We start from the raw sequence: 7,251 nt of genomic DNA on the forward strand, positions 1-7,251 counted from the left end.
GTCGTTTGACCCTTGTCCTTCCTCTTCCTTGGCTGCCTTCGATGGTGAACTTGGTTGGGACTGCAACTCTCTTCCGCTTCTCAACACCACCGCACTTGCATTCTCTTTCGGATTAACTACCGTTTGTGAGGGTAGTTTCCTGGAGTTCTGTGCCTCCAACTTGCTGATGGAAGTGGCAAGTTGGCTAATTTGGTTCCCCAAATTCTGAATGCTAGCTCTCGTTTCCTGCTAAAATTGCTGAGTATTAGTAGCTAGAGCCTTAACTATTTCATCCAAAGACATACCTGAATTCGAGGGTTGGCCTTGCGCTATGATGGGTGTTGAAAACTGGGGCTGTCGACTGAAAAATTGGGGCTGATATTTCTGCTGTCCTCCTTGGGTCCCGTAGCTAAAGTTTGGATGATCTCTCCACCCCGGATTGTAATGATTGGAGTAAGGATCATACTTTCGTTGAGGCTGGCTCGGGAATCCTCCCACGGCATTGGGCCATCTTGTAGTGATGGACACATGTCCGTAGGATGTCTAGGGATCGAACAGATACCACACACCCTGGCAGTTTGTAACTGTCATGCTGCGAGCTGCTTAACCAAGGCAGTTAAATCAGAAATCTGGTTTTCTAAATTTGCATGGCTTACCTCGTTAACCCTTCTAATGGTACCTTCTGTCCTTGTACCAAATTGCTGAGAATTTTTTGCCATATTGAAGATTAATTCCTTGACCGCTTCAGGTGTCTTGTTCACTAGAGCTCCTCCACTGGCTGCATCGACCATACTTCTATCCATGGGATGAAGCCCTTCATAGAAGTATTGGATTAACAATTGTTCAGGAATTTGGTGGTGGGGACAACTAGCAACAAGTTGCTTAAACCTTTCCCAATATTCATATAATGTCTCACCACCAAACTGCCAAACTCCACATATTTCTTTTCTTATATTTGCAGCCCGGGACGCAGGAAAATATTTATCTAAAAATATCCTATTCATTTCATCCCATGTGCGTACTGAACTGGGAGGGATAATATACAACCAATCATTTGCTTTATCTCTTAAAGTAAATGGAAAGGCTAAGAGTTTTACCTGGTCCTCGGTTATACCTTGGGACTTCATGCTTGCATAGACAACATGGAATTCCTTTAGATGCTTATGAGGGTCCTCTCCTGGAAAACCATGAAATATAGGCAATAATTGTATCAAACCAGATTTCAATTCAAAAGGTACCTCAAGACTAGGGTACGTGATGCATAAGGGCTGTTGGTTCATAATTGGTGCAGCCAACTCCCTTAATGTCCTCTCTCTGTCAGCCATTCTTTCTACTTCTTCGAAGATGGGAAAATCACAAGTGGATAGATCGAGATCTGAGTTCACCCTTTTAGGTGAACGATCCTTCCTATGCTTAGCCTCCTTCCTTAACCGACGGGTGGTCCTCTTAATTTTAGGGTTGTACTCGAGTTCACCTCGTTGAGAAGCACGAGTCATAAAACAAGAAGGTTAACAAAAAGAAGGTAATAGCTAAGAAATTAACGTTGCTCCCTGGCAATGGCGCAAAAATTTTGACGGGTTTGTCGAAGCCCTCAAAATTAATACTAGTCCCACAATAAAATATTTGCAGTAAAAGTGGTACTAGGTTGAATCCCACAGGGAGCTAAACAATAATCTCTTAACCGAATGGATAATATAATTGAGTGGGAAAATTTAATAACTAAAATTAAAAGAATAAGAAAGCAATAACAAACTAAACAAACAAGAGAAAATCAGTCTTACCGAATTCTGGTTCAAGGGTTCGGGTTGAATCGATTGGCCATCGATCCTAGGTAAATTTCAGCATTCTTGCCATTCAAGCATTTAACCTTAGATTTATTAGGATAGCCATAATAAACCTTGTGTTTTCCTAATTCAATTGACCAAACCCAGCATTCGATTAACCCTTATCACCACTCAACTGGGTACGGTAGCGTTCCATGTTAAACAGTGATAGCATTAAGATTTGTGAAAACAGTTAAACCAAAATAACAATAATTGAGATAGCTGAAATTACTGAATCTTGTTCCATCAATTTCTTTAGGTTGAACCATGTTAAAACATTGGTCAAAGGCTGTCACGAACAATTGACCCAAAAAGATATCAACCTAATTGCTACTTGTACCATTATTCGTGACAATTACGGATCACCGAAATCATGGATAGCAGTAGGAAAATCAACATTAATTCAGTTTGTCAAACTAATTAACATCAACATCCAATAAAGATATGCACAAGAATCAATGAATACTTGAATTAAAAAACAAGAAAACAAATTAACTACAGAACCTCACAATGACACAATCGAACTTCCCCCCTTGAACCAGAAAAAGAAGTTTAGCTACTCATGATCTGCGCAATCTCCATGCCTTTCTTCTCCATAGCCGAACTGCTTTCTTGAGCTTCTTGGCCTCTTGATGATCTCTTGGATCTTGGAATGAGTGATGCTAGAGCTGGTTTGCCCCCCTCTTTATATAGCCAAAGGAGAGGGCTGTTTTCCAACTCCTTCTAGGAGATCATCTTATCTTTAGGGAGTCTTGATCTTCTTTGAACTAATCCTATCCTATTTCTTATCTAATCTCCAACCTTCTTATCATTCAAAGTTTAGATCTAATAAGACTCTCTCTCTCTTGGGAGATTACATTCGAATTAGGACTCTAGACTCTTGCATCCGAGTTGGGCTTCTCTGCTACTTGGGCTGCTTCCAGGTTCTTCTGCGAGTTGGGCTTCAGCTGTTAAATGGGCCTGGCTGCGAATTTGCTCCAACTTCTGGCCCGGTTTCGTACTCGATGCGGGCCGAATCAGTCAAAGCCCAAAACGGTAAAGTTGTGGGCCTTTCTTTCTTCTTTCTAATGCTTCTTGAATTGCCCAATTCGGAGCCCGGAACTGTGAGTTAGGCCCAGATCACTGATTGTCGCCGAAATTGTGCAAAAGCACCCAAATTGTCCTGTTTCCTTCCAATTTCCTTCTTTATTGCCCTGAATCGAAATACAAGAGTAATGAGTGCATTTAAGTGCTAAAGTAGTGTAAAAGGATGAAATTAAGGGGACAAAATAAGGTTCTTCTAAGTCTCATCAAATATGTTTTTCTAAAATAGGGAATTCGATTCCCTACAAGATGGGAGAAATTTTTGAAATTTGCCCAGTCCATTCCGCAAGGCTTGGGCGTCCATGTGATGGATATCCCATCCCTTCAATTTATATGAATTGATGCACATTTTGGACACCAAATCCTAGGTCAACCAAACCTAGTTTTGGTCCAATCTTGTTGGGTCCTGATGCATTAAAACTATATTAGCAAGTGCACTAGACGATCAAGTAATATACTGATGAGTAAAGTATCGTTCCCACGAGGATTAATCGAACAACTACTAGTATTTCATCTGCCTTATGTTATCTGATAATCCAAAAAATAATGAATTACTTCCTAATTATCTAACTATCCTAGGTATTCTTGAATTAAACCACCCTAATTGAATGGAGACAACACTTCACTAAAATGATTATAGAATCGGTTCATTAGTTATCTCATTAAATTATCCTACCGAAGTTGATTTCAGTTATGGGTTAGCGATTTCCTTATTGTTATGAATAGTCTCTTTCGAGCACTTGCCAATCTATCTACAAGTAATAACCCTTATATCTCTTTCAAAAATTTAATTACTTTAGATGCATTAAAGACAAGAAAATCGAATGATATCAGTTCTTGCCCAAAAGAATCATGTAAATTATCTCTAACATACATTCAATTTGTTTTCTTGATCAGTTGGTCCGATTACCTAAACCCTTTCTCAAGCAATATAAGTATTCTAAGAAATAAGAGCAGATCGGCCGAATTTACTTTTACTATTGAAAACCCTAATCAAGAAATCCCAATAACTGAATAACTATCAATCGGATTAGCTTAAAGGATTAATCACAGATCTGAAATAACATCAATCATGGTTCGCATGGTAGAAAGAATAAAAGATTCAAACAAAAGAAAACCCTAGTTAAACCTAGGTTACCGAAATCGCTGAATTAAAGAAGAAGACAACCTAAAACTTCTGCATGAAATCTTGATCTCCTCACCAATTCACCTTCAGCAGCCTTCTGATCTTGCTCCCAACACTTCTCCTTTGGTTCTTGTGACAAGAAGTCGAACCCTAAATTCTTCTTTTTCTTTTTCTTTTAAACTCTTTCTTGCAGCTTTAGAGTCCTATTCCCCTTTGAACTCTACTAAAATCAGCCACCTCCTGGAACCTCCCAGATAACATGCGGTTGTGCCTCTATTCTCCTAGGCCGAAGTGCTTCTTTTTAGCAATATCACCATGTCTTCATGATCTGTTAACCCCAAACTGTTCCAAACTTCTGTTTTCCTAAAATTTAGCTCAATTAGGCCATGAACCAGAAAAATTTATCATAAAAACCATGTATGAGACAATAAAAAAAATGTGTACCATACACACACATCAAATACCCCCACACTTAAGCATTTGCTTGTCCTCAAGCAGAGATAATAATCATAAACTGGCCATTCCCCCAAATTACTCCTATTTATCGTATGAATTCTGGGATGAGACTGCGTTAAGTGATCGAAAATCATACATAAGTATTCTAATTCATCCCCATGACAAGCCACTCTTACCACATACACAAGTACGAAGGAAGGGAAGAATGACGGATTGTCGAAGCCCTCAAAATTAATACTAGTCCCACAATAAAATATTTGCAGTAAAAGTGGTACTAGGTCGAATCCCACAGGGAACAAATCAATAATCTCTTAGCCGAATGGATAATATAACTGAGTGGGAAAATAAAATAACTAAAATTAAAAGAATAAGAAAGCAATAGCAAACTAAACAAACAAGAGAAAATCAATCATCGAATTCTGGTTCAAGGGTTCGGGTTGAGTCGATTGGCCATCGATCCTAGGTAAATTTCAGTATTCTTGCCATTCAAGCATTTAACCTTAGATTTATTAGGATGGCCATAATAAACCTTGTGTTTTCCTAATTCAGTTGACCAAACCCAGCATTCGATCATCACTTATCACCACTCAACTGGGTACGATAGCGTTCCATATTAACCGGTGATAGCATTAAGATTTGTGAAAATAGTTAAACCAAAACAACAATAATTGAGATAGCTGCAATTATTGAATCTTGTTCCATCAATTCCTTTTAGGTTAAACTATGTCAATACATTGGTCAAAGGCTGTCACGAACAATTGACCCAGAAAGATATTAACCTAATTGCTACTTATACCACTATTCGTGACAATTACGGATCACCGAAATCATGGATAGTAGTAGGAAAATCAACATTAATTCAGTTTGTCAGACTAATTAACATTAACATCCAATAAAAAATATGCTCAAGAATCAATTAATACTTGAATTAAAAAGCAAGAAAATAAATTAACTACAGAACCTCACAATGACACAATCGAACCTCCCCCCTTGAACCAGAAAAAGAAGCTTAGCTGCTCATGATCTGCGCAATCTCCATGCTTTGCTTCTCCATAGCCGAACTACTTGCTTGAGCTTCTTGGTCTTCTTGATGATCTCTTGGGTCTGGGAGTGAGTGATGCTAGAGCTGGTTTGCCCCCCTCTTTATATAGCTCAAGGAGATGGCTGTTTTCCAACTCCTTCTAGGAGATCATCTTATCTTTAGGGAGTCTTGATCTTCTTTGAACTAATCCTATCCTATCTCTTATCTAATAATCTAATCTCAATGTTCTTATCTCTCTAGGGTTACATTCAAGACTTTAGATCTGATAAGACACTCTCTTTGGAGATTACATTCGAGATTTGGACTCTTGACTCTTGAATTCGAGTTGGGTTGCTTTAAAACTTGGGCTGCTTCAAGGTACTTCTGTGAGTTGGGCTTAAGTTGTGAAATGGGCCTGGCTGCGAACTTGCTTCAGATTCGGGCTTATTTTTGTACTCGATGCGAGCCGAATCTATCAAAACCCAAAACATAAGAGTTGTCTGGAATTGAGAGTTAGGCCCAGATTACTGCCTGTCGCCGAAACTGTGCAAAATCACCCAATTTGCCCTATTTTCTTCCAATTGCCTTCTTTATTTCCCTGAATCAAAATACAAGAGTAATGATTTCATTTAAGTGCTAAATAAATGTAAAAGAGTGAATATTAGGGGATAAAAATAGGGTTCTTTTTGGTCTCATCAAAGAACATGAGATTCTTTATGTTCTAGCACTCAATTCCATTCAGTATATAGTAGCTCCTTGACCGCCATGACTAATCATGACCTCAAGCTTGATCTTAACTCCTATCAATGCACTAACTTGAATATCCAACTATATTTTTGCCCCCTTGAACCTCAACCATCACCGAATTTGTTTTTTTTGAATGTGAGTGCATTTTATGCTCCATCTTACAAAGGTCACATGCTAGAGGAAGATAGACATTACTCATATTCCGAGTTGCTAGTTTTACTATTCAACTTGAAATAGAGGAGTTGGGACTGAACTCATATCATGAACTGCTAGTTTTACTATTCAATTCATGACAGCGGAGTAGTTCGGACTTTGTCCAAGGACAATTTTTGCTTCTTTATTGTCCTCTTTTTCTCAACTGTCAAAATTTATTCATGCATTAACAGTTCATGATGTTCATCAATTACTCGAGTGTTCATTAAAACTTCAATCAGGTACAAATATACACTTGAATAGAATTAGTGTTGGCCATGATGAAAATCCTATTCAACTTCCTAATCCTCATATATTATGATAAAATTGAATAAGTCACAGAAACAAATTATAGCACTTACAAGTAAGTTTCCTCAAGCTCCATCATATTCTCTCTTGTGAATTCATTATAGACAACAATTAATTTCGAGGAGCTTACCAGTTTATGCGGTCTATCAATGTGTCTATGTATGCAGGTGCATAACTATAGCCTCCCCCACACTTATCATAAACATTGTCCTCAATGTTCATATTAATAGAGCGCGAAGACAGTTTATAGCAATGTAGAAAGTAGGAATTAAAAATCTGAGGGGATTGAGAGAACTTCCCTGAACAGCTTTCGGAAATCTGAAGTGGCTCCTTTGTCATGGACCATCTAGCTACTAAGGATAAAAAAGAACTAGGAGCAGAGAATGAAAAGTAACTAGGAGTGATCAGTGATCAATGAAAGTAAAAACCTGAAATAAGAAAAAAAAAAGAAACTACTTATCGACATTGGGTTGCCTCCCAATAAGTGCTTGTTTTTTGTCTAAAGCTCGACATTC

At 38.2% G+C, this 7,251-nt stretch overlaps 1 non-coding gene across 1 annotated transcript; it reads left to right on the plus strand.

Annotated features, from left to right (window-relative positions):
• The first annotated feature begins 828 nt into the window (after positions 1-828).
• Positions 829-935, plus strand: LOC148790368 (small nucleolar RNA R71). The gene has a single exon (XR_016079005.1). It is a non-coding gene; the product is annotated as a small nucleolar RNA R71 (small nucleolar RNA).
• Positions 936-7,251: the final 6,316 nt, after the last annotated feature.

The sequence above is a fragment of the Nelumbo nucifera genome, chromosome 7 (assembly GCF_055504915.1).
Source record: "Nelumbo nucifera cultivar China Antique chromosome 7, China Antique-T2T, whole genome shotgun sequence".
In the NCBI taxonomy this organism is placed as follows: Eukaryota; Viridiplantae; Streptophyta; class Magnoliopsida; order Proteales; family Nelumbonaceae; genus Nelumbo; species Nelumbo nucifera.